Below are 25,943 nucleotides of genomic sequence, written 5' to 3'. Positions count from 1 at the left end.
CTGTAGGTAATTGGTTTTATGCTTTGAACAAAAGTGTAGGAAACAACTGAAGTGTGTGTGTGTGTGTGTGTGTAAAGTGTGTGGAGTTTCTGTTTGTTAGAAAGGAGTGAGGGTAGAAAACTAGACAGAACAGATTAACTAGAAGAACGGTATGACAAATAATAGTGGGCGGGAAATAGATAAGAGAGAAGAAATAAGAAGAGTGCTGAATATAAAGTATCTAGTCATTATGAAAAGATCGTTTTCCCCACTGCTATTTCTGTTATTTTATTCACACTTAAAGTGTATGTGTGTGTGAATGCACGTATGAGCATAATCCTCATCATTTACTTGACTGCTGTGTGTATTTTACTTCCTCACAAAAAAGGCTATTCAATTATTCTCATTTCATTTTCAAACTTGTACTCTAAATACATTCCCTCTCTGAACAATATACTGCTTTCTTACTGCTTACCAAGTACAAGAACCTCATTCACAACCTTCTTATAAACCAAATGTATAATTTATTCCATGGTTCACATTTTCTTCACATTCACAAATTTTACCAAGCTAGTTTATTTCTCATACAGTACTAATGACTTTCAGTTAGTAAATTAACTGACAGAAGTAAGAATGTTTTCTCCTCTGGTTATTTGAACTTTTAAAACTTCATAAAGTGAATTTATTGCACATTAGATAAACCAAAGAAAGCACTGGGAAAATAATTCAGAAAGTATTTTTGACCATTTATATTTTGCTTTGGTTGACACTTTCCTAGGTATTGTAGAATAAATAAAATAAATTTATGAAATTTTTTTTTCCCTCAACATACTTACTTTTTTGGCATAGTAAGAAAAACACAACAAACCATTATGAAATATGACAAAATAATGCTAGTGTCTCTCTGAATGTGCCTGTTTGAAGTGCTTTTATATGTAATAGGAAGGAATATGACTACATCAAAGTCAGGCAAGATTTCATGGAAGAGATGAGAACACACTTTACCAGGCCAAGAGAGGGGTTCAGTTTTTCCCAGTTGGAGGATGCCTAGTAGAGAATGCCATATGAAAAGAGGTATCAGAGACAGGATCAAAAGTGGATTTTCCAAGGATATGGAACACTAGTCCAATAGGAGTGGGCAGGTGGGTTATGTTGGGAGTAATGGGAAATATGGCTGGGGAGTTACAGGGGACCAATTAAGGAAGTCCTTGGATGCCAGAGAGGGTATCTAAATTCCTACTAGAAATCTTTTAAGCCTTGGAATCTTTTCCTCCATAAAGCCCTATCTAATCCTTCTAGTGTGAACTTGGGTATCCCTCATCTCTGCTCCATAGCACTTTGAATGCACTTCCATCATTGCAATTTCTACTTTGTTTTATAATTATCTGCCTATGTGCTTGTCTGCCCTCTAGGAGTGAATTTCACAATGGCAAGGCCATACCTCAGTCATATGTATGTTTATAGCCCCTGGCTACATAGTAATCACCAAATACTTAGCTGTTGATCACATGCATATCTGAACTTTGTTAGATAGATAGTGAAGAAATTTTGAATAAGGTAATAGCATGATGAAAATGAGATGTAAGCCATAACAGTGCAGAAGATAGATTCTGGGAGTGAAAAAAGAAGGAAATAGGGATGTTAATTAACAGCCTCAGTGGAAACTATTTCCTTGTTAGCTGATAAACTTCAACACTATGCATGTCCAATCAGCTTCTGATAATTTTGTTTGAGACCTTGAAGAACCACATAGGCCATTTTAATATTTTGTATACACTTATTCAGCAGGCTTTGCACTGAATAGCTCATTTTCTATAGATTCACTAATGATAATCATAATAATGCTAAAACAATAGCTAACACTTATACAGCACTTACCATATGCCAGGCGTGGTTCTTAGTGCTTCATATATATGAACTCATTTAATCTTCACAACCACACATTTTATAGATGAGGAAACTGAGAGAGGATAAGTAACTTGTGAAGATCACACAGCTAGTATACAAATGGATTTACAATAGTAGCACTCAAACATTTAAAAAAGAAGAAAGTTAAAGAATTATAGTAGAATGAAATTTTAATATTTCATTTTAATCACTCTTGGTTATTTTGCTTAGCATCATTGAAACAAATGGACCATAAACAAACATGCACACACTCACATACACACATCTCTCAATTGTTTGAAAAATCTGTTTGTCATAGTATTTAAGTACTTAAGTTGAAAATTGAAAAGTGTCTCAATGTGGGAAGGGCTAGCACAAATGTAATGAGATCCATCATGGCAGATCATCAAGAAGGACTCAGTTTCAGGCAGGTTGTTATCTATCCTTAGGGAAGTCCCTTGGAATCCTGACAGAAAAATGGAGCCAATGTTCAGGAAGTCATCAGGCCATTCAACATCTGGGAGCTGGGGCAGCAGCTGGATTTATGGGCAAGATTTTAGTAATTGAAACTGGGAGGTCATTTTATTTTCACTTATTGACTCCCTGTCACATTTTCTCAAATAGCTGCATTCCAAATTTTCACTAATCTTTTCTTTTTTTAAAATCCCCTCTCTACATTTTTTGAGAAGGTTGATGCCAACTGACACGAACTATTGTAAATGTCTGTCTTACTATTGGAAATTTCTGTGTCCCTTCATCTTCATCAAACAATCAGAACAGGCACTGGCTAACAGCAGCTAGTGGTGCCTGCTGAATATCAGGCCGGATGTGTGATCTCAGATTCATCACCTGTAAAATGGGGTAAATAACACCAAACAGGTGTAAAAACTAAATGCAGAAAAATGCCTCGGATATGCCAGGTATTCAACAAATGTTGAATACAAGTGACCTGTCCAAGTTTGGGGAACATATCATACTATCACAGCAGCCTAAAAAACCCTTACAATGTGAGAAAGTACAGGCTTTATTAGACAGTCTGTCTGTTAACAGTGGATATTAGTGTGATGAGTCACAGCTCCAGCTGTGTTGCTACATTTCAAATGGAACTCTGCTGCAAGACTATTCACACATGCTACATTTCACATGAGCCTCCTGTGCAATTTTATTCTAGGCTACCAGAAAATTTAAGCCATTTTTCAGCTCTTTAAGAACATATGCCCTTTCACTGAGGAAATTCCAGTCCAGTGCCACACACAATTCACTCAACTGTGCTACTCCATGCATGCTGTTCTGTTCACCACTAAAAGACACTTTCAACATGAACGTTTCCCTCTGTGATGCAATTCTGTGTGTGTGTATGTGTGGTGGGGGAGGATGTAAGAGCACAGTGAGAAGACAGAGTTTTCCCATTTTCCTCTCTATTCAAATGCCATCTCCTCAACCCTTTTAAAACTCTCTTTATGATATTTACCAACCATTTCAGTCACTGTGGAATTCTGTTAGGGAGAGTAACATAAATTTAACTTAAGCTTTCTTTTTGTGGAACTCTAGCTGGAAATTGCTCACAATTCCAGAAAATGTTGCTTAACCTCTAACAAAGTACATTTAACTTGAATTTTAAAAGATTTGAATTGCCTCTCACCTTATTCAAAATCCTTTAATAAAGAAAGCTTTCCAGTATAAAGAAACTGTTCTGAAATAAACTAGAGTTCTGAGTGGTGGCTTACTTAAAGTTGTGTTATAGCTCAGTAAGTAATATATTATTTTGAAGAGAATATAAAATTGACTTCTCTCAGCCCACTGTCCCTTCCTGTCTTGTCCCCATACAATGATGTTTAGGAAAAGTATTTGTAATAGAGACAGTTACTTTTCCATCTTCAACTCAACTGAAAACTCAGAGAAAGACCACAGCTGGATAGGAAAAAAAGAACTTGCTTGAGACAGGGAGTAAAAACACAGCCAAAGCATGACTTTAGAAGAAAGAAAAGAACATTAAAAGCATGGCATAAGAAAAGGAAAGAATAACTCCATTTGAGAAACTAGAAAACTATTGCAAGGCATGATTCAAAGTATAACACTATACAAAGATAATTATAACTGCATTTTTCTTTTTTTAAAGTTATATACACATGGAGAAGAACTGAAGCAATACATACATATAAAATATCTAGGTATGTGAAGGTGTGTGTGTGTGTTATTTGGGGAAAGGAAAGTGAGGGAAGAACAATCTTACCTTGCCTCGCATTACCTAAATAACAATCTTAGTTCTTTAGTTAATTTTCCAGATGGATTACATTTTTCACAGTGAATTAGAATGGATAGTTAGAATAAACTGGGAAACATAATAGGGAAAACTTTTAAACTGTAATTCATGTACATTCATCTTGTTTGATAAACATGAGTCAGAAAATTAATATTATTCCAGTTTACAAACTTTGAAATTACTTAAAGGCAGTTTATAAAAAATCATGTATAGGTTTTAGCAAGTACTTCTGAGATAAGTCACAAAGCTTTTTTTGTAAATGAATGATTCTTTTATTGAAAAATAGTTATTGAGAATTTCACAAATTTTAATCAGATAGATGTCTTCAGTGTGTTTTACACGTGAATAAAGAACCCATCACATAACATTGTCAAATAAAGATAGAAGCCATCCAGCTCACCAGTTGGAAACATGGTGTCTCAAAAGTTTTAGCACAGGCCGGGTGTGGTGGCTCACGCCTATAATCTCAGCACTTTGGGAGGCTGAGGCGGGTGGATCATGAGGTCAAGGGATCAAGATCATCCTGACCAACATGGTGAAACCTCGTCTCTACTAAAAATACAAAAATCAGCTGGGCGTGGTGGTGCGTGCCTGTAGTCCCAGCTACTTGGGAGGCTGAGGCAGGAGAATCACTTGAACCTGGGAGGCAGAGATTGCAGTGAGCTGAGATCACATCACTGCACTCCAGCCTGGTGACAGAGTGAGACTACATCTCACAAAAAAAAAAAAAAAAAAAAAAAAAAGTTTCGACACAGATTTGTTGCATAACCACAGGCAAGTTATTTTAATGTTCTATCTCATTTTTCTCAACTGTTAAATAGTGAGACTAACATCAACTCTTTCTAATTCATAACCCTATCATATCAAAGGAAAGGATCACAGAAACATGCTAGAAAAGATATAAAGATGGAAGTATAAAGTAAGATTTGTAAAAACTGCCCCGTTAAATAAATGTACACAGTAAGCCATAAACAGCATGCAAACCTGAAGTTCTCAAAATAAGTCAGTATAATTGACTTTTGATGTCAACATTATTGCATATTTTATAATATATTGTTTGACACAGTGATCCATCTCATCCAAAATATTTCTGGTTTCTGTTTAATAATTTAAAAACATTTTAGTGTGGATTTTAAATTCTCCAAATTGTGTGACTTACATGAGTAACTGAGAGTTTTAATACATTCGTCATTTGCAAATCTCTCTCGCCAACAAAACTATAAACTTTTTGAGATAATAGGTTATGATGTAGGACTTTTGTAGTCCCCACCTCTACTCCATTGCATGGGCATCGGATTTTGCAAATCATCGGTACTTGACTATTTGTTAAATAAATGCAGTATAATCCTGATAAGAATAACAGCAGGATAAAATGATTCAAGTTGACACTAAAATGGTGGAAATGTAGATAGATACTTGGTAATGGATTCCCATAATTATTAATCCCCTACCATGTTTTCTGAATAATTTTTTTATGTATTTTTTGTTTTCTGTGGTACAAATGCTTCTGCTGTGGGCTATTTCAAGTACAGATACGACATCACTAAATGTGGGGTTGGGAAGTGATGTTTGGTAACACCATTACACAGTATTTCTGTAATACAGATATGACAGTTGTAAATAATGTAGTCTAATGTAGTTAAATAATTGGGAAGTGATGAATTTTGAACATTTATTATCTTTGTTTTTAATATACTACTCCTGGAACTTACTTTCAGTAGATGCTTATTACAACAATAGCATTGCTTGCATCTGTAAAGTTCTACCTGTCTCACCTAAGGGAGTGATGACGATGTCTATGGCTACAATCTTTAACAACAAAACAGTACATAGACCAAAAAGTCATAAAAAATAGGATCAACCACCCAAAGCTACATTAAAAGAAAAATTCACAGTCAAGCCTTTTTATTATCAAATATAAGGAAGATTAAAAATAAAGAAACTAAATCTTCATCTCAAAATGCTGGAAAAATAACAACAAAATCAATAAAAGAAAATGGGATAAAATGTCCACCTTTTTCCTCCAGGCATTTGCCAATTCTAGGCATGAGAAGAGAGGTAAAGATTCCAAGCTGGGTACACTGGCTCATGCCTGTAATTCTAGCACTTTAGAAGGCTGAGGTAGGCAGATTGCCTGAGCTCAGGAGTTCGAGACCAGCCTGGACAACATGGTGAAACCCTGTCTCTACTAAAATACAAAAGAAACTAGCCAGGTGTGGCGGCATGCAGCTGTAGTCCCAGCTACTCAGGAGGCTGAAGCAGGAGAATTGCTTGAACCTGGGAGGTGGTTGCAGTGAGTCAAGATTGTGCCACTGGACTCCAGCCTGAGCGACAGAAGAAGACTCTGTCTCAAAAAAAAAAAAAAAAAAAAAAAAAAAAAAAAAGCTTCCAGACAGAGACATACTACTAAGAAGCAGACATACGAATAGACAGGTGTTTCTCAACCTCAGCTCTATTTACATTTTGAGATGGACAATTCTTTGTTGCAGGGAGCTGCCCTATGCATTGTAGGATGTTTAGTAGCATCTCTGACCTTCCACTAGATGCCAGTAGCATTGTCCCCACTTCTTCCGCAGTTGTGACAAACACAAATTTCTCCAGACATTCTCAAATATTCCCTGGGACAAAATTGTCTCTTGTTGAGAGCAACTGAGCTAGACAACCAACAGAATGGTAAATCTAGCTGTAAATCAACAAATAATAAATCAAACACTGACTTTTAGTATTTTCTGATTTCTGTGGTGCAAATACTTCCATTGTGGGCTATTTCAAGTACAAATATGACATCACTAAATGTGGGGTTGGGAAGAGATGTTTGGTAACACTGTTACATAGTATTTCTGTAATACAGATATGACAGTTGTAAATAATGTAGTTAAATAATTGGGAAGTGATGAATTTTGAATATTTATTATCTTTGTTTTTAATATAATTCATTTAACTATAAATTTACATAATTTATTTTTAATAATGGCTATGTTTAGCAACTAGCTCAACAGGTTCTTTAAATGATAACAATAGGTTCTCCCAAGCTTCAGCACACCACTGTAATGGGGGCAAACAAAAGGTAGACCAAACTTAACAAAACCTGCAATCCAACCTCAAGTCAGCTCAGTCCCCAAATAGATTAAGGTGATCTTCCACCTCCTTTCCCCAGTCTAGCTGGCTATCAGAGAGTTATCAGAGGATGAACCCTCTCTGGAAGAAGATTAAATTATCTGGAATGCAGTTTTTCATGCACAAAGCCTGGCATTCATAAAAAATTACCAGGCATACCAAAGTACAGGATCAAGGGAAATAAATTGACAAAACCAACAGGTCTATACATGGCCCAGATATACAGATATTTAAGTTAGGCTTTAAAATAACTGTGATTAATATATCATAGATGACAAGATGGAGAATTTCACCAGAAAGCTGGAATCTGTTGTAAAAAATTAAGTAGTTTTAAGGCTGAAAAATGCAATAACTGGAAGTATAAACACAATAGATGAATTTAACAGCATATTAAACACACAAGAAAGTAGGACTGGCAGACAGCAACAGCAAAAAACAGGTTAGTAGAAAATAGCCAGACTGAAGCTAGGAGGACAAGAAAAAAATATAGATAAGAAATATGTTTCAGTTATAACATGGATATAATTAGAGGGAGGGAAAAGAAGATGGGAAGGAAGCAATATTTGAAGGGATAATTACCAAGAATTTTCTCAAACTGTCAAGCTTGGAAAGAAACATCAAGTTACAGATTGAGAAAGTGCTTGAAATCTGAAACAGGATGAATAACCACATCTTATTATCATACTGCTGAAAATCAAAGGCAAGGAGAAAATCTTAAAAACATCCAGATAAATTAACATGAAAAATAAAAAATGTAGAACTGTTAAATAAATTCAAGAAGTTGATCTCTGAAAAGACTGATAAAGTTGACCATTTCTGTCAAGTTAAGAAAGAAAGGAGGAAGAATATAATGTTTAAAACACTGGAAATGATAATAAGCTAAAACCAAAGAGATGAAAAAAACTATTTTAATGTAAGAGAATACTATGTATAATCCAAGTATAATAAATTAAAAATCTCAGTGAGGTGGGTAATTTTCTAAAAAAAAATAAAATACAAAATTTGACTCGGGAAGAGTTACAAGACCTGAATAGACCAGCAGCCTCAGAAGAAATTGAGTTATCACTAAAATAAATTATTCCTATGCTATTATAAACTGTGTCAATTAAAGAAAACAGAATTACTCTTATCAACTTATTGACAAATGTAAAGTACCCCTAAAACCAAGATCTGATAAAAAGGTATTCAATCAAAGAAAAACTACAGACCAATCTGATTTATGAAAATAAAATGCACTCACATTTTATTGAACCACTGTTCACAACAGCCAAGATTTGGTAGCAACCTAAGTGTCCATCACAGATGAACAGATAAAGAAAATGTGATACATATACACAATGGAGTAGTATTCAGCCATAAAAATGAGATTCAGTTATTTGCAACAACATGGATGGAACTGGAGTTCATTATGTGAAATAAAATAAGCCAAACACAGAAAGACAAACATCACATATTCTCACTTATCTGTGGGTGCTAAAAATTAAAACTGTTGAACTCATGGAGAGATAGAGTAGAAAGATGGTTACCAGAGGCTGGAACAGTTGGGGGAAAGGGAGGATGGTTAAACGGTACAAAAAATAGTTATAAAGTACAAAAAATTGAAAAACTGAATGAGACCTAGTATTTACTAGCACAGCAGGGAGACTGTAGCAAAAAATAATTGTACATTAAAAAAAACTAAAAGAGTATAATTGGATTGCTTGAAACAAAGGATAAATGCTTGCAGTAATGACCCTGATGTGGTAATTATGCATTGTATGCTGGTATCAAAATATCTTAGGTAACCCATAAGTATATACCTGCTATAGATCCACAAAAATTAAAAATAAAAATGAAAATAGATGTAAGAATCTTAAATAAAATGTTAGTAAAAGGAATATAGCAATATGTTGAGTAAGTAACATGTCATGATAAAGGTAAGGTTTATTTCAGGGATATACAAATGATTCAATACTGGGACATCTTAGGAAAACTATAATCATTTTAATATGTACTCATAAGAGATTTTTATACACATTCAAAATGTATTCTTTAATTAAAAAACCTCTTAGTATAAATTAATACTATGTTTCATCAAATCTAAGAAGCCATTTGTAAGGGTATAGAAGAAAAACCAAAGTGTTTTTTTCTGTTGTCTCTCACCACTCAACACTATGACAAAACAAGTCCTAGGGGAAAATGTAAGTGGAAACTTGTATAACATTGGGGTGATGTAGGCCTTTCTAAACAAGATTCCCAAAGCAGAAATAAAAAGGTGAAAGACATTGGATTGGACTACTAAATATTTTACATTTCTAGAGCTCATAAACACCATAGAGTATATTGTAAACAAACAAACAAACAGACAAAAAAACCAGCAGTGACAAAAAAGCAAACTGGGAAATACATATGCAACCCAACCCATTTGGTGGACAAAAGATTCATATCAAAATCAACTGAGAAAGACAAACATCAGAAAAATGGGCAGAAGATATAAACGGATACTTTTCAGAATGAGAAATACATATGATCCACAAACTAAGGAAAAGTCTTTCACCTATTAATAATAAAAAATGAGGTAAAAGGATGAATAATTTTTCACCTACCAAATTAGTGAAGATTTCCAATATTGTCAAATTAAGTATTGATCAGAGCATAGGAAATTAACACTTTCTACTGAGGGTAGGGTGTGAATTGGTAGTACCTTTCTGGATAGCAGTGTAATAAATTATTTAAAAGTCTTGGAATTCTACATGCCATAGGTCTAGCAATTACACTTCTAGGAACTTATTCCAAGAATCATTTTTATGCATAAAGATATAGCTACAAGAATGTTCTTAATCATTCTTCTTATGATAGCAAAAAATAATTTCAATGTCCAAAATAGGGGTCTATGTAAATAAGCCATATGGTGAAAATATATCTGACATTTCAAATAATAGTGCAAAAGAAAATTTAATTATCTGGAAAGAGATTTAAAATACATTTATAAGTCTAAAAGAGTATTAACATATGATCCCATATTTATAAAATATGCATACCTGTAAATATATGCATATGAAATAGTTTAAAAGGTTTTGTACCAAATGTTAACAGTAGTTGTCTCTGGATGGTGCAATTATAGGTGATTTTCAAAATCTGTACTTTTAAGTTTTTTTAAAATTAGCAAGTATTTATAGGGTATCAGAAAGACACTAATATTTTAATATTACCTTTGTTCAATGTGTTACAAACACTGAACAATTTATTTTAAAAACTGACTTTAAACACATCATCTCTCTATGACAAAATTTATCTTTTCCCAATAATAATTTGAAGGAATGAATTAGAATGTAATTCCACATTTATTTTTAAAGGCCAAAATCCATGTTGCCCATCTACTCACATTCATGGTAGATACTTTGCCCACTGCTATCTCTTCTAGGTTGTTGCTGCTTCTTTTCTTTTTTATCCCTAAGTGACTGGTAATGGTGATGACATCCTAATGAAAGGTAGCTACCGGAAGCTTAAACTGCTCAAACCTTCTGGTTTCAAATTTTCTCCCTCCTCATGACTATCTTCCATCTTCCTGTAGCGCTTACACTGTCCTATTCCCAGAAGCCTAGAGGCAATCGATGAAGGGCGGGACACCAAAGTTAGATCTGCATTTATTTTCAAACGGATTGATTTTATTAACTGTTTATCATGTTTGAATATTTTAAAATTGGGAATATTTTAAAGCCACCATTGGTTGATAACTTACCATGCATTTTGCTAAGCACTTTAAAGAAAATTGTCTCCTTTATTTTTAAAGACTTAAATAGAAAATCAAAGCTCACAAAGGGTATGTAATATGCTCAAGGTAACACGGGTAGTAAGAGATGGAGCTAGGACACAGATTCATGTCTGTCTGGCCCCTAAGGCACCCTTCCCCAGCTCACTATTGTTATAATGCTTCGTTGTATTCTGGCTGATTCTTCTTTTTGCCGAGTAATTCACCATCGGTAGCTATCACACTCTAGTGTTAATTGGTGCTAATTTTCTGATGATGGCCAATGACTATACTTGGATTTTAAAGTGGAAAAAGCTATGATTAGGTGCAATATATGTGAGGTTAAAGTCACAACTTTCCCCACTTTACTGTGTGTGACTTTGAATAAGCTACTTAACCTCTATGAGCCTTAATTTCCTCGTTTGTAACATGAGGATAATACCCTTGTCACAAGAACTTTTGAGAGGATTAAGTAAATAATGTTGAAATGTTTTGTAAGTGGAAAAAACACTGTACATGTGAAGCATTGATATTAAACAGTATAAGGATTGGTATACATAGCAGTTTTCAGAACAAAGGTTCATCAGTGAAAGGGAGGCATGCTGCTTATTGGAATAGAGACTGGAGATCTATTAGGTAAGGACTCCTTTAAAATTCTGGGAAGGTTTGTTTGTTTACTGCATCATATTCTGTTATTGGTCATATTCTGGGTTAGTTCTGGTTATTGCCGATTGGTGTTGATGATAACTAGTAATAATTTGCTGCAGGGATGGGATGGGGAAGAGAGCGATTTTGCTTATTTAGAGTAGAAAGAGATCTAGAGAAACTCAGGAGACAATGGATAATTGATAGTTTTAATAGCTTACCAAGTGGCCAGCCTATATCCAGAGCACTGTGTGGTTCAATATGAGACCCTCGCTTTAAAAGATTTATAGACGTAAAGTGGTATGTGTATTATTTTTTTGCCCAGAACTGGGTCTTTTTCTAGATTTTCACCTGTTGGTGCTTTGTTCAGTGCTTCCCACTAAGATAGCTTTGTCACAGTAATGCTTAAAAACTTTTCAGTGTGGAAGTTTATACAGTGTGAAGGGACTTTTTTTTACTTCCCCACTGGGCAAAAAGCTACATTCAGAGAAAAACAACTGATGCTAAGGAGACTCAAAACCATGTCACTTTGAAATGACAGTGGAAGAGAACCGAAAAGGCTTAGCTCAAGGGGAAAAGTCGTAGAGCTGTCAGGGTCTACTTCAGTAGTTTGCAAACCTCACTGTCCATTAGAACCATACCTTCCAAGCCTCTCCTCAAAGTTCTGATGTAAAAGATTATAGTGGATTCCAGAAGTTTCTTTTTAAACTCTCCCATAGTTCTTATGCTTGGTTCCCATGAGTCCATGTGAAGGTTAAGGAAGCCCTGCCTTACGGTGATGTCAGAGGTCATGCAACAAACAGTACAAACAACAGGCATGGAGAGCTGGAAAGATTTATCAACTGTCTGAATGTGAGACTGGTGAAAAGCTATTCCTAAAGATTAATTTGATGTTTAAAACCTAGTTTGGAAAGTAAGATGATGAATTCAGTTTTGGAAGCCTGATATATTTGAGATTTGAACACAAAATTTCAGGTATATGAGTCTTCCCCAAAGTATGTTCCACTGAATATTTGTTTCATCAGACCATTACATCTACATAATGCTAGTTCCAGGACATGTTAATACTGTGTTCTGTGACAAAAATGAGTGCCATGGACTAGGAAAAAAGATGGCTCATTGGGAAACACCGAATTAAAATAAGTCAAATAATTGCTTTATCATAAAACTCATGGAGCCTACAACACACTAATGTTCATTGTAGAGCTCCAGGAGTAAAATATATGTAGCACTTTCAAAATTTTTTCACCACGGAACATTTTTTTAATTGAGGAAATGTTGTGAAGCTAATGTTCCTGATAACACATGTAGGAAATGCTAAAGTAGATAAGGAAGATATTTAAGTTGACTACAAAGGCCAAAGTTAGAGTGTAAGTTTCATGGAAGGATTGAATAAGGCAGTGAAATGCTGCAGAGACTCACAAGCATAAGAACCAGTCATTTGAGTTGGCAATATTAGAAAATTTAGAAAAGGCAATTTTAGTAGAAATTTTTAGTAGTGAAAGTAAGATTTTGAAGATGTTAGGATGCAATCTCATGTTTTCAAACCACAAGCTGAAATGGAGACAACATGTTAAAATATTTAAAATTGGAATTATCCCGGAAAATATAGTCATTATAGTTATGCTACTATAGTTAGAGTAGAAGTGGTAAAATTAACTCCTTATAATAGGAGGGAAAGTAGATTCAAGGAAAAATTTTAGTTTTTTGAATAAATTGAAGAAAGGTGTAAAGAGAGATGAATTTAAGGTGCTAGAAATGAGGGAAAGAGATTAAAGAACAGGTAGAATAAACTTTAGAAAAGGAGATTACTTTTTCTCCTTCTGGGGGATGGGAAATTTTTTAGATGAATAATTGTGTTAGATTTTTTTGATTAATAATTGTCCATCTATGAGATTAGTTTTTAGTATTCCGTTTTTTGGATTAGCTAGTTTCTTTGCTTGTGTATTAGTGTCAAGTATGCTTGCCTAGAGTAGGAGTTCAATACATGGCTGTTCTCATTAGTGATACTGTTATTTTCTCTATTTGAATATGTTGCTGCTTCTTACCACCACCAGTAAGTAGACAAAGGAGACTCCATTAAGGTCAAACCAGATAATTAACTCCATTTGGTTTATCAGTACTGTATTTCATAATGATAAGTTGGCTGACCATGATTCCTTCTGCTGTTTATATTTCATCTTCATTATGTTGCATTGCACTTGAAACAACCTACACTTTTGTTCATTCATGTCTTGATTTGTTTTTCAGTGGTCATTCTAGTTGCAATTTTTTTTTGTTCTAAGGAAGCTTGCTTTATGCTGCTGGAGATTTGCACATTTTACTTCTATGTACTCACTTAAGTATATAGTGTTAATGGCAGTCGCATGACTCATAGTCTGCATAAGCATAAATTAACTCCAGTACCTCTGTGGTATGCCGTCTTTGAGATTGCTCTGGAAGACCACCCAGAAGTCTGAATTTACACAGACTGCAAAGACCCATTGAACTTAAGAAAATCCAGCAGCACTGACTGACCAAATACACCTGCATCTTTCAGTATGAACGAGCTATCCATTTGCTCTTGATTGAGGTTCAAACTGTTGATCTTACACTATAAAGGGCTTTATGGGCTGAATTATGGATACTTTAAGCAAGACCTCATCCTTTAAATAGAGTGCTTTGCACATAGTGAGCACTCCATAAATGCTCTTGACTGACTATGACTTAATGAATGTTTAGACCTTCCAGTGAACTTCTTTTCGTGGTTTCTAGATTTGAAGGAAGGGTTCTTGATATTGAATGTTTGTCTTTCTTATTAGTTTTGCTTGGGGGCTTACTATAGTGTAATTTTACTGACCACAGGAAATTTATCTTTTTAGTGATGAATCATTTTAGGTGGTCTGTTGGCCCTGCCTGAGTAATCAATGGAATCTAAGGTTTTATAATTTGATTCGTGTGTTCAGAGACAATAGCTGTAAAATAAAATAATAGTTTTAATAAGTTCACCAAGAAAGTAGCAAATGTATTACTTTTTGCCCTGGGCCTGGGTCTTTTTCTGATGGATTTTCACTTGTTTGGTGCTTAGTTCATTGCTTCTCACAAAGACAACTTTATAACAGCGCTGTTTAAAAACTTTTCAATGTGAAAGTTTATACGATGTGAGGGGACTTTAAAAAAAAATTTCCATAGTTTATTGGGGAGCTGGTGGTACTTGGTTACATGAGTAAGTTCTTTAGTGGTGATTTGTGGGATTTTGGTGAGGGGACATATTTCACTTCCTCATTAGGCAAAAAGTTACTTCGGAGTAATTAGAAAAATAGAATGCTCTATTTTAAATAGGTGAGATTTTCTTAGCTTTAAAAGAACATCCAGGTTAGTGGTTCTCAGGATTATCTGGAGAACTTAAAAGTATAGATTTCTAAATTCTTCAACTGTGCTTTTCAAAAGGTTAATGTAATTCAGATAATCATACATGTTCTTGAATTATTGATTTGGGCCCAGGAAACAAGTGGTTTAGTACTGATTTTCTGTCCCCAAGTGAGGTCAAGAAACATTTTATACTATCTCTTTTCAAGGCAATTATATACTATTCTATTATAAAGTAGGCTTTTAGTATCCTTATGATTTTTTAAAAAACAAGAAAATTATATGAATCTAATATCCTGTGTGGGACCATGCAGCTTGAAGTTTTCTTATTGATCCTAGTAGCTCACGAGAATAAACCAGGAATAAGGAACAAACTGAGGTGGCAAATGACTCCAAAGGAACAAAACTTACTCCTCCTTCATTTCTTCCCCGTATACTGAATGAAGGTACTACTCATTATCCACCAAGTTACTGGAGCTAAGAGCCTCTTAGTCATCTTTAATTATTCTTCCCTCACCTCCCATATCTAGTCTACCAATGCATTTTGCTCTATGCACCTTCAAAATATACTCTGAGTCTGACTCCTCTTCATATCCATTGCTACTGCTCTAAGCTAAGCCACCATCATCTTTACCCTCTTTGACCTGAACTGTTATGAGCCTATCTTCTTTGGCTTTTTAAAAATAGACTTCATTTTTTAGAACAGTTTTCTATTTACAGAAAAATTGAGATAGTTCAGAGAGTTCACATATATTCTCTCACACAGTTTCTCCTATTAACATCTTATATTAGTGTGGTATATTTGTTATAATTATAAATGAATATTGGTACATAATTATTAATTAAAGTCCATTTTTTTCAGACTTTCTTAGTTTTTACCTAATGTCCTTTTTCTGTTCCAGGATTCTATCCAGGATACCACACATTTAGTCCTTCTGTCTCCTTAGTCTTCTCCTGACTGTGACAGTTTCTCAGACTTTTCTTATTTTTGATGACCTTGGCAGGTTTGAGGAGTCATGATCAGGTATTTGCAGGATGCTCCTCTGCCGGAATTTGTCTGGTATTTTTCTCATAACTCGACTGGGGTTATGGGGTTTTTGGAGGAAGATCACAGAGGTTAAGTACCATTTTCATCACTTCATATTAAAGGTATATGCGAACAACATGTCATCACTTTTGATATTGACCTTGACCATGTGGCTGAGGTAGTGTTTGTTAGGTTTCTCCACTGTAAACATACTTTTTTCTCCTCCTTTTCCTACTGTATTCTTAGGAAGAAAGTCACTACACATAGCTTACACTTAAAAAAGAGTAGGGATTTATGTTCCCCATCCTTGAGGGCAGAGTATCTTTACATAAATTATTTGGAATTCTTCTGCAAGCAAGAGTTGTCTATTTTTTCTCTTTTATTTTCATTTATTATTATTTTTGTTTTTTAGAGGTGGGATATTACTCTGTCACTCAGACTAGAGTGCAATGGCGTGATCATAGCTCACGGCAACCTCAAACTCATGGGCTATAGTGATCCTCCCACCTTAACCCCCCGAGTACCTGGAACTACAAGTGTGCACCACCATGCCCATGTAGAGAAGGGGGTCTCATTGTGTTGCCCAGGCTGGTCTTGAACTCCTGGGCTCAAGTCACTTCTTTATTTAATCAATAATTATTTATATCAGTATAGACTCATGGATATTAATTTTATACTTTTGAGTTGTAATCAATACTACTTTATTTATTGTTGTTGCTCATACTGTTCCAGGTTTGGCCATTGAGAGCTCTTTCAGTTGGCTCCTGTGTCCCTTTGATACATTCCCATCAATGTGGGGTGTAATTTTTTTATTGTGTTTTTGAGTGCTTCTTACTTTTTGGCACTTCTTGATGATCCAGGCTTATCTTGTATATTTCCTGCCGTAGTCCTAGAATCAGCCATTTCTTCAAGGAGTCCTGGTTTTCTTTATTAGAGAGTAGTGTTGGAAGCCAAAATCTGGATGGTAGGTAGCCTCTCTGCTTTGGCTTTTGTCCCACTGTAGTTCATTCTTCACATAGCAGGGTGAAGATTTAAGTACATTTAAATTATATTGCAACCTGTGATGGGTTATCCTTATATCTTTCAAAATTGCAACTTCTTACAATGGCATTTAAAGTTGTGGTCTACCCTTACCTACTTCTATAACTTTATCTTTTACCATTCTCTTTCTCATTCTCTCCTTCCTGGATGCATTGGCCTGCCATCACCCTACCTTTTTCTTTCTTCTTCCCCCTCCCCTCTTCCTAATTTTAACCCCCAAATTATTAACTAATGATTTTTTATGTAGTATTGTCTAAATAGTATTACCTTCCTTACTAAAAAGAATAATGTAATGATTAATTTTATGACTTACAGCTATCATTATATGTAATAAATTGAGTTATAAAACAATGTTGCGTTTAGGCCCTAATGAGCTACATAGGACTCTCTTTGCCTTCTAAATAATTCTACAGAGTTCTGTAAAGTGAAAAGGATGCTCCTCCTTTATCATCTCATCCACATTTATGTTCTCAGAGGCTATTGAAGTGTCCAAAGTGCTAGTCAACTCTGTATTGCTCTTGTCTGAGATTTTTACAGCTCTAAACTTTTAGAATCTGTCAGTAATTGTGTCTAGAACTAACCCGCTAGCCATAACTTCTATTGTTCTTTTCCTGATTACAACCTAAGGCAGAAATGAAAATTTCTGGGGAATATAAGAGAATAAATATTATGTATGAAACTGGTAAATTTTACTAACTCCTAATCTGCTTCATCCCCCAGAGAACACATGACAAGCGTGTACACAACACCAATCTTGAAAGACAAGACCAAGAAACAAACACACAAACAAATAAATGCATTGGAAATTGTCACAAAGTGATATGAACAGACAAAGATCCCATTGATTAGAATCTTCTGGCATGCTACTGGTGGTCTCCAGTAATTTGCAGAAGCAGCTGCCCAATGGCCAAAATGCAGGTTAAGCACTTTGGCAGAATATGTTTGAAAATAGTGATGAAGAGTAGGGAAGTAAAACACATTTTGTAAAACGAGTTAAAGTATGGAAGAACTGTATATGTTTTGTTTGATTTGGCTAACTTCTAGGTTTTTGGCTTTTATTGGAGGTTTGGGGTTGCTAAGTGGCTAACTGTAGAAGAAGTGAAATGTAGTTTGCTAGGACTGCCATAACAAAGTATCACAGACTGGGAGACTTGACAAAATTTTATTGTCTCACAGTTTTGGAGGGGAGAAGTCCAAGATCAAGATGTCACCAGGTCTGATGTCTTCTGAGGTCTCTCATTGGCTTGTAGATGGTTATCTTCTCCCTGTGTCTTCCCCTGGCCTTGCCTCCTTGTGTGTCTGTCTTAATTTCCTCTTTTTATAAGGTCACCAGTCACATTGGATTAGGGTCCCCCTGGATGACATTTTAACTTGATTAACTCTTTTAAAATGTTTTTTCCAAATACAGTCACATTCTGAGATACTAGGGGTTAAAATATCAACCCCCAACATATGAATTTTGGGGGAACATAATTCATCCAATAACATGAAGGTGTACTCTGTTCTCTTTAATGTTATTTTCTTAGCATTTTGAATTTATTCTCAGTAGATAAAGGGCCTTGACTTTCAAAAGCCTCATTCTCTGTGGAGATATAAATATACACAAGAAACAATTACATTATTTTAGAGGAAACATAAATCACATAGACAGGAATTCAGAGAAGGTGAATATCCACGAGGCCTAGGGAAGAATTGTAGAAGCTGGGAGCCAAAAATGGCCTTATAAATTATTTATTTTGTCAGCATTCTCTATCTGCAGGTTTGAGTTCTACAGATGCACCTTTTTGTCCCTTCACGCTTACTTTTTCCTCTGTTCGCTTCTCTCTGTTTTCCCCTTTCTTCATTCCTGGGAATGCAGGAGGAAATAAAAGTAGGTAATTTACCTTTTTAATGGGATAGCTTGTGTGGGGCAACATTGACTCACTTCAGTAACCTCATTTCACTAATGAGAAGAATGGAGTTCACAAGTTAAATGATTTGTCCAGGTTTCTGACCTAGAATCCAGGTCTTCTGATTCTCACTGCACTATGCTTTCAAGTGCATTGTGCCACTGTTTTAGTGGGAGAATGTTTTATTTGTGTTTTAAGAACAAATAAGATAGCCTTTCCATATTGCATAATCAGGTCGTTTATATTATTTTCCATTAGCCTTCCCTCTTAAACATTTCCAATTTCTTCAGCTATTTTTGTAACTATTCTGTTATTGTTTTTCTACATCATTTTGGCATCCATATTAAAGTTTCACCTCACATAAGATCTTAACCAAAGTAATAATTATTTCTTTTATAATGTAGTGCTTAAAAAAAAAAAAAAACTTAGCTTTACTGGTATTTGTACCACGAGTATGATATTACTAATTGTGCTTGTGGCCATAGGTAAACTTCACTTAGTATCATTGTTTCGATGAAAGCTACCTTTTACTCAGCTTCTAATATGTGTCAGGACCTTCTAATATGTGTCGGGTACTTTATGGTATCATCTCATTTAATCCACACAAGCGTTCTTAAAGGTGAATGTGTTACCTGTTTTATAGATGGTAAGACTTAAAATCGTCATTGACTTCTCTAAAGTTGCATAGGGTGGAAAGTGGGAGAGCTGGGACTTGACTTGTTCTGTTTGTCTCTGTTGGCTCTTTTCCCACAACTGTTACGTGAATATGGACAAGAAATAGACCTGTTTGCTTACCGTGTGTACCTCTGATGCCTACATGGAGCCTGCTTCCTTAAAAGTGAATTTGTGGAAAAATGAATGTGGCCCACAGCTTCTAAATGTATTTTTATATACCTTTTGCTCTTTTAGTTTCTTTGAGTCATTTTTATGTCTCAATTTGTTCTCCTAGATATTAATATTTTGTAATGAATTTAGACTTCTTGGAACATGATTTATTCCTTCTTGATACTGGCAAATCTTAAGACTTTGGCATGATTTAATTTAGTGATATATCTTAACCAAGCAACCATAAATCTCATTTTCACATGAAAGTTAAAAGATGTATAATACTGTATTTTGTTAAACCACATGATTTGTCATAATAGTTGTAATTGTATCATGTTTTCAAAGTGGCTTGACTGAATTCTTGCTGCTCTTTTACTCATGATTATCCTGATTTCTAAATTTCTGGGTTTTAAAGTTCTATTTTTTTCAGTTTTTAAGAAAATTAACCATACAGTGAATGGGCACCTTTTATTTAAATCATTATTATGGAAATGTAACATAGAGGCCTAAATTTTAAACACAGTAAGGAGGTAACTCATAACCTACAGCTGATATAACAATGTCGGTTAATATGTTGGGTTAAAAGGATAGAAATACCCAAGTAAAAGTGGACTGGCAATGCCAGACCCTACTATCTAACTCAGTGAGGACTCTAGAGAAAGGCAGGTTTGGAATAGAAATGATATCAGAGTTGTGAGCTGGGATTTCTGTGATTATCTTGGTGTCCCTCTCAGGGCTGCAAGATTGCTATATCAGTTCTAAGTGGCATATCCTTATGTGGTATTTTCAAAGGCAGGAAAGAGGGAAAGAATAGAAAAAGGGCCTTCTCCCTAAATCATCTTTCTCCTTTTCATGCAGAAAAAACCTTTCTGAGAAACATCACCAGCAGACTTTACGTTTCCTCTCACTGCTCAGGACTGGATTAAGTGCTTCCCCTTGTACCAGTCACTGACAACAAATAGGGTTGCCATGATTGGCTTAGTCCAATCATGGTTCATCCCTGGGGAGTGCACATTTTTTAGCACTCTTCAAAATGGGAATTCTGTTATTAAGACAGGCTGTTAGGTAGGCAATTAATAGTGTCGCCACTATTACTGAACTCCTTTAGTATGATCAAATAATTATTATGCACAAATGTACAATTACAACTCTGATGAGTGCAAAGGAATGACTGGTGCTATGAAATGAAAGGGATTTAATTGAGCCTGCCCACTCTTCTTCAAATAATTGATAATTAGACTAAGATATGGAGAAAGTTTCAGAAGTTAGGTAGGCAAAGGGGTTAAGGTATAGTAGAGTGGGGGAGGGAGGAGGAAGCATTCCACGCAGAGGAAGCATATTGTGTTTATGTAAATTAAAAGGGCACATAAATATTCACTGCTGTTCTCACTAGGCTGTTCGGTGAAGGCCTTTGAATTACTTCTGGGGGTAGAAGACATTGGTAGACCTTGTAGGTCTACAAGTAGGACGCTGAAATACTGGAATTTTTGAAAAATTTTCTTGTGTTGAGGGGACAACAGGATAGATTATTTGACTTGGATTGTTTTACAAAATCCTTGCTGTGAAGTTGCCATATATAATGCGCTTATAGGCAAAAATCAGGCTGTCACCCATGCTCCTTCCCGCTAACGGTTGCCTGCAGCTAGAATCTTTAGTTGATATCAGTTAAAAATATTAAGAACAACACCCTCACTTCTCTGACACCTTCTGTGATGCTAATTTCTGTACTTGATACTTATGTGATTCCCATTTAAAAATTTTTGATATAGTTGAACATTAAATGAAAAGCAATGTTCTCTGAGATTTTGTGGATTTCCCAAGAGAGACAATAAAATAAAATATAATAAAATATCTTTTGGCTTCAATACATATAGAACTTTTGTGGACACTGGGCTATTCTCTGTAAGGATAAAATTGTAGTTTTATAAATTTGTCCAGGAGTATACAGCTCTAACCAATGACTAAAAGTGACCTCTTTTGAAAATTTGCGACCCTATTATCAAAAGAGTGCATGTATTACATAATTTAATTATTTAAGTAGTATACATGATACTTGAATTCTCCTAGTGTCTACCCTTTCTGGCTTACAATTCATGAAAAGTTCATTTTCAGGTTTAAAAATTTGGAAGTTTTTATTTAAATCTTGTAAAATGTGGCAATATTGCTATGGTAGATAGGATACAGGCTCAACTGTTCTGACAAGACTCTAAAATAATAGTGGCTTAAAAAAAAAAAAAACAGCTTGGGGCCAGGTGTGGTGGCTCACACCTGTAATCCCAGCACTTTGGGAGGCTGAGGCAGGCAGATCACTTGAGGTCAGGAGTTCAAGACCAGCCTGGCCAACATGATGAAACCCCATCTCTACTAAAAACAGAAAAATTAGCTGGGTGTGGTGGCACATGTCTGTAATCCCAGCTACTTGGGAGGCTGAGGCGGGACAATTGCTTGAACCCGGGAGGCAGAGGTTACATTGAGCTGATAGCATGCTCCTGGGCAACAGATTGAGATTCTGTCTTAAAAACAAACAAAAAACAAACACACACACACACACAACAAAATAACAGTTAGAGATTCATATGGCAGTTCTATAGGTGTCTTCTATCTTATTGCTTTACTATTCTAATATCAGTTTTCCCCTCATGATCTAAGAATGGCTACTTCAGCTCCTAGAATTACATTAACATTCCAGCCAGTGGCAAGGAACAGAAAGACAGGAAGGGTACATTCCTTCTCTATAAGGGAATAACTCAGATGTTATCACCTCACTTTTGCTTGCATCCTCTTGGCAAGGACTTAGTCATATGGGTACAACTAGCAACAAGACAGTAGTTGGGAAATAATGTGGAAATATTGTCTGTGTGCCCACTTAAAACTCAAGAGATTTTCTAAAATTAAAAAGGGGAGGATGAATATTGGAAGGCAGTAACATTCTGTGCTATAATCACCATCTTTTGGCAGTTGCCAAAAGAAGTGGTTGAATAGTTTTAACTTAGAAGTGAGTATATAATTCGGGGTAAAATGGGTGTCTGTGGAGACACAATTATATTTATGCATATTATACCCTATTTTATGCAATTTTGTATCCCTACCATCTAGCATTGTATACTACTAAAAATAAACACGTAAAAATATGTTTGGAATGAATGACCATCCTTTTTTTCTTTTCTTGTACAGTCTGTATTAGATATGTATTCTTTTTTTACACTTGCCATATATTCGTCCTTATCCATATTTCACTTCCTTTCTCAAAGGGAATTTAAAAGTCGAGATGATCATAGTTCATAGGATGATAGAGGAGTACTTTGTATCTCTCTGTGTTTAAGTCTGTATGTAAAATCTAATAGGAATCTAAATTAACTTAGAACAACAAAGGACCAATTTTCCCTATCCCCATACTGACAGTTTTAACTTCTATTATCATGTTTTAATTATAAAAAAGAGTAGCTGTATTCTTTTGAATGTTCAGTATTGTGTCTGAGAATTCTGAAGATTTTTTTTAATTGATACCCAAGGCCACTAATTGGTTTGTGAAGATGTTTTCTCTGCACTTTACATGTATATTTTATGTATTGACCAGCTATCCCTGGAGAAGATAAGACAATCAGAGGAATAAAAGTGTTCTGACATGATTTTTTTTTGTATCTCAGAATTAGGTATTTTATAGACATTTTAATCATTTATCTTGTTTTTGGCCTTCTATTAATATACAGATTCATTTGTTCTTGTGTTAATTTATACTACACATTTTTAATAACTCTTAAGTGTCAGGTGCCGCATTCAGTGTTGGGAGCATGAAGATGCATGAAACCCAGTGTACACCTCACTCAGCTTAGTGTCAGTGCCACACCATGTGGGGAGTGCTGTGCCAGGCCCCCACTGTGGGGTAACTGAGGGGGAAGCAAGGAGCCTGTGAGGTGATGGGGGCAGGCGGGATGCCAACATGATCACGTGAGCCTTGACTATTAAGAAATAATATGGCAATAGTTTCATCTGATGGGAGTGATGGATACAAAGTGTGAGTTAGAGATGGAACGGAGAGCTGGATCATGGAGGACTCTTTATATGCCATGCAGAGGAGTGGGGACTTAATGTCCCCAGGTCAGTGGCTTTCAAACCTTTTTGTCCACAATCCATAGTAATGCCTATGTTTTTACACGATGACTTATTACTAGGCCCAGACCTAACATTTGCAGGGCCTGGGCAAGAGGACAAATGGTAGCATAGATACATACAGTATAGCTAAATATTTAAAACTCAAGGCAAAAAACTGTTAGAAAAGGATACACCAACCTACCTTGACACATATATCTTATAATGAAAAATGATACCAAATAACTGAGAGTAGTGCAAATTTAAAATTAATTTTGTCTTTCACCAAAAGACTATGAATTTACCCTTGGAAATGCCAGGGCAGTGGTAACTGGGCCAAGCTGGAGGAGAGGAGGGAAAGGCTCACTCAGCTTTCTCTTCCAGTGGCCATGGAATCTGCAGATAAATATCTCCTTTCTCTTGCTCTTTTTGTGGGGAGGGGCTTTTTCATTTCTGCCAGAGGCTCTGGGCCCCCACCTGTTGCTCCTTCTATATCCAACAGCCAGGCATTGAGTTCCAAAGTGATCTAGTTCATGCCAATCCAGTCCAAGGGCAACCTCTGGCCCCCAGGTGCTCTCAGCCACTCACCCTCACAGGAGGGTTTGCATTAAGAGTTCTCTGAGCAGGAATGTGAAGGGGTAGTGAGACAGCTAGCACCTGCTTTCTATGGCACACCTTTTTTCCATTCTTTTAGGGCCAAGGGGTCCCTCCAGCCCTCAGGTGCAAGCTCTTTCATTCAGCTGACAACTTTTGGCCACTTCTTGGACTGGAGGTACACACATGCTAGTAGTACTACCTAACCTGAAGAAGGGGCCCATGTAGGTCAGAGAAGCAGCTTACAGCCATGTGGGTAGAGAATGATGGTGACCCTGGTAGTCAGAGCTTCAGGTGGAAAAGAGAACTCCTTGGCTGGTGGAAAAGAGCACAGGCAGAGGAAGGCCAGAGCAAAAGCTTCTTGCTCACTATTGGTGGATCTGAAGGGAAGGAGAACACTGGTTATGAGGTTATTCAGCCAAGGAAAGGCCTAAAGATAGTGAAAGTGAAGATAGAGAGGAGGGGAAGGATGTAGAATCCACAGGTCTTGATGGCTAATTAGATATTGGGGGTGCAGAAGAAATCTAGAATAATGCCATCATTTCTGATGTGTGCCATTTAAGGCCACAGTGTGACATTCAGGTAGTATTTTGTTTATTATTTGGATATATGGGTCAAGATATGGTCAAGTAAATGTTTTCATTTGGACAGTTTGTTAAGATGGGAATTTCTTCTAAATCACCTACTAAATCAGAATCACCAGGAGAAGTCCTGGGAGCCTGCAGGTGAGCAAACTCCTGTGGTGATTTTGAGACACATCTGTACCCTAGAGAGTGGGAACAGTGTTTCAGGTGGCCTGAGGGCTGAACTCTGGTGCTCACTAATACTTAAGGGACAGGAGGAGGAAGGGAAGTGACAGACACACTGGAAAGAAGTGGGCAGTATGTCCGATGAAAGAGAGAGGTTTAGTAAAGTAAGGGCGGTGACACGGCTTGTGCATTTAACATTGGGAAGCTTCTGATAAACCTTAGCAAAGGCAGATCACACTGGTTCAAAGATTGAATATGTTGGGAGATTAGGAAAGGGAGATAGATCATATAGGATATAGTCTATACATCTTTTTTACATTACAATTTGATTGTAAAGCCAGATGAAAGAGGGATAACAAAGCAAGGCACAGATTTGAAGGGGTCCTTTAAAAACAATTCTGGAGCACTTACATGATGAAGGGAAGAGGAACCTGTGGAGAACCAGATATTGAAGATAAGGCAGAGAAAAGGAGTAATTGATACAGCATGGTTTCAAGGGAGATGAGAGATGCATTTTAGGACCCAGAAGGAGGGAAGCTTAAGCAGAAGGAAGAACACCTCTGGCTTCTATACAGTTAAGAAGGAGAAAGTGCATGCATAGATGCAAAAAATTATCTTAACAGACATTTGAACACAAACTCTAGTCCCAATTTAGGTGTTGTGGCTACAGAGGTTATATAGGGCATGGCTGTAGTTGAGTGGGGGAGATAGACAAGGAAACCAGCAAGATAGCATGTGGCAAGTGTTGTTAGAGTTGTGC

The 25,943-nt window shown here is 36.0% G+C and overlaps 1 protein-coding gene across 2 annotated transcripts in view; it reads left to right on the top strand.

Moving 5' to 3' along the window:
* MSRB3 (methionine sulfoxide reductase B3) overlaps positions 1 to 25,943 on the top strand; it is a 185,871-nt gene that overhangs the window by 55,274 nt on the left and 104,654 nt on the right. The window lies entirely within an intron of this gene.

This window comes from Rhinopithecus roxellana, chromosome 10 (assembly GCF_007565055.1).
Source record: "Rhinopithecus roxellana isolate Shanxi Qingling chromosome 10, ASM756505v1, whole genome shotgun sequence".
Classification (NCBI taxonomy): Eukaryota; Metazoa; Chordata; class Mammalia; order Primates; family Cercopithecidae; genus Rhinopithecus; species Rhinopithecus roxellana.
Note: the sequence above shows the minus strand (reverse complement) of the source record. Positions and strands in the feature narration are given on the sequence as shown.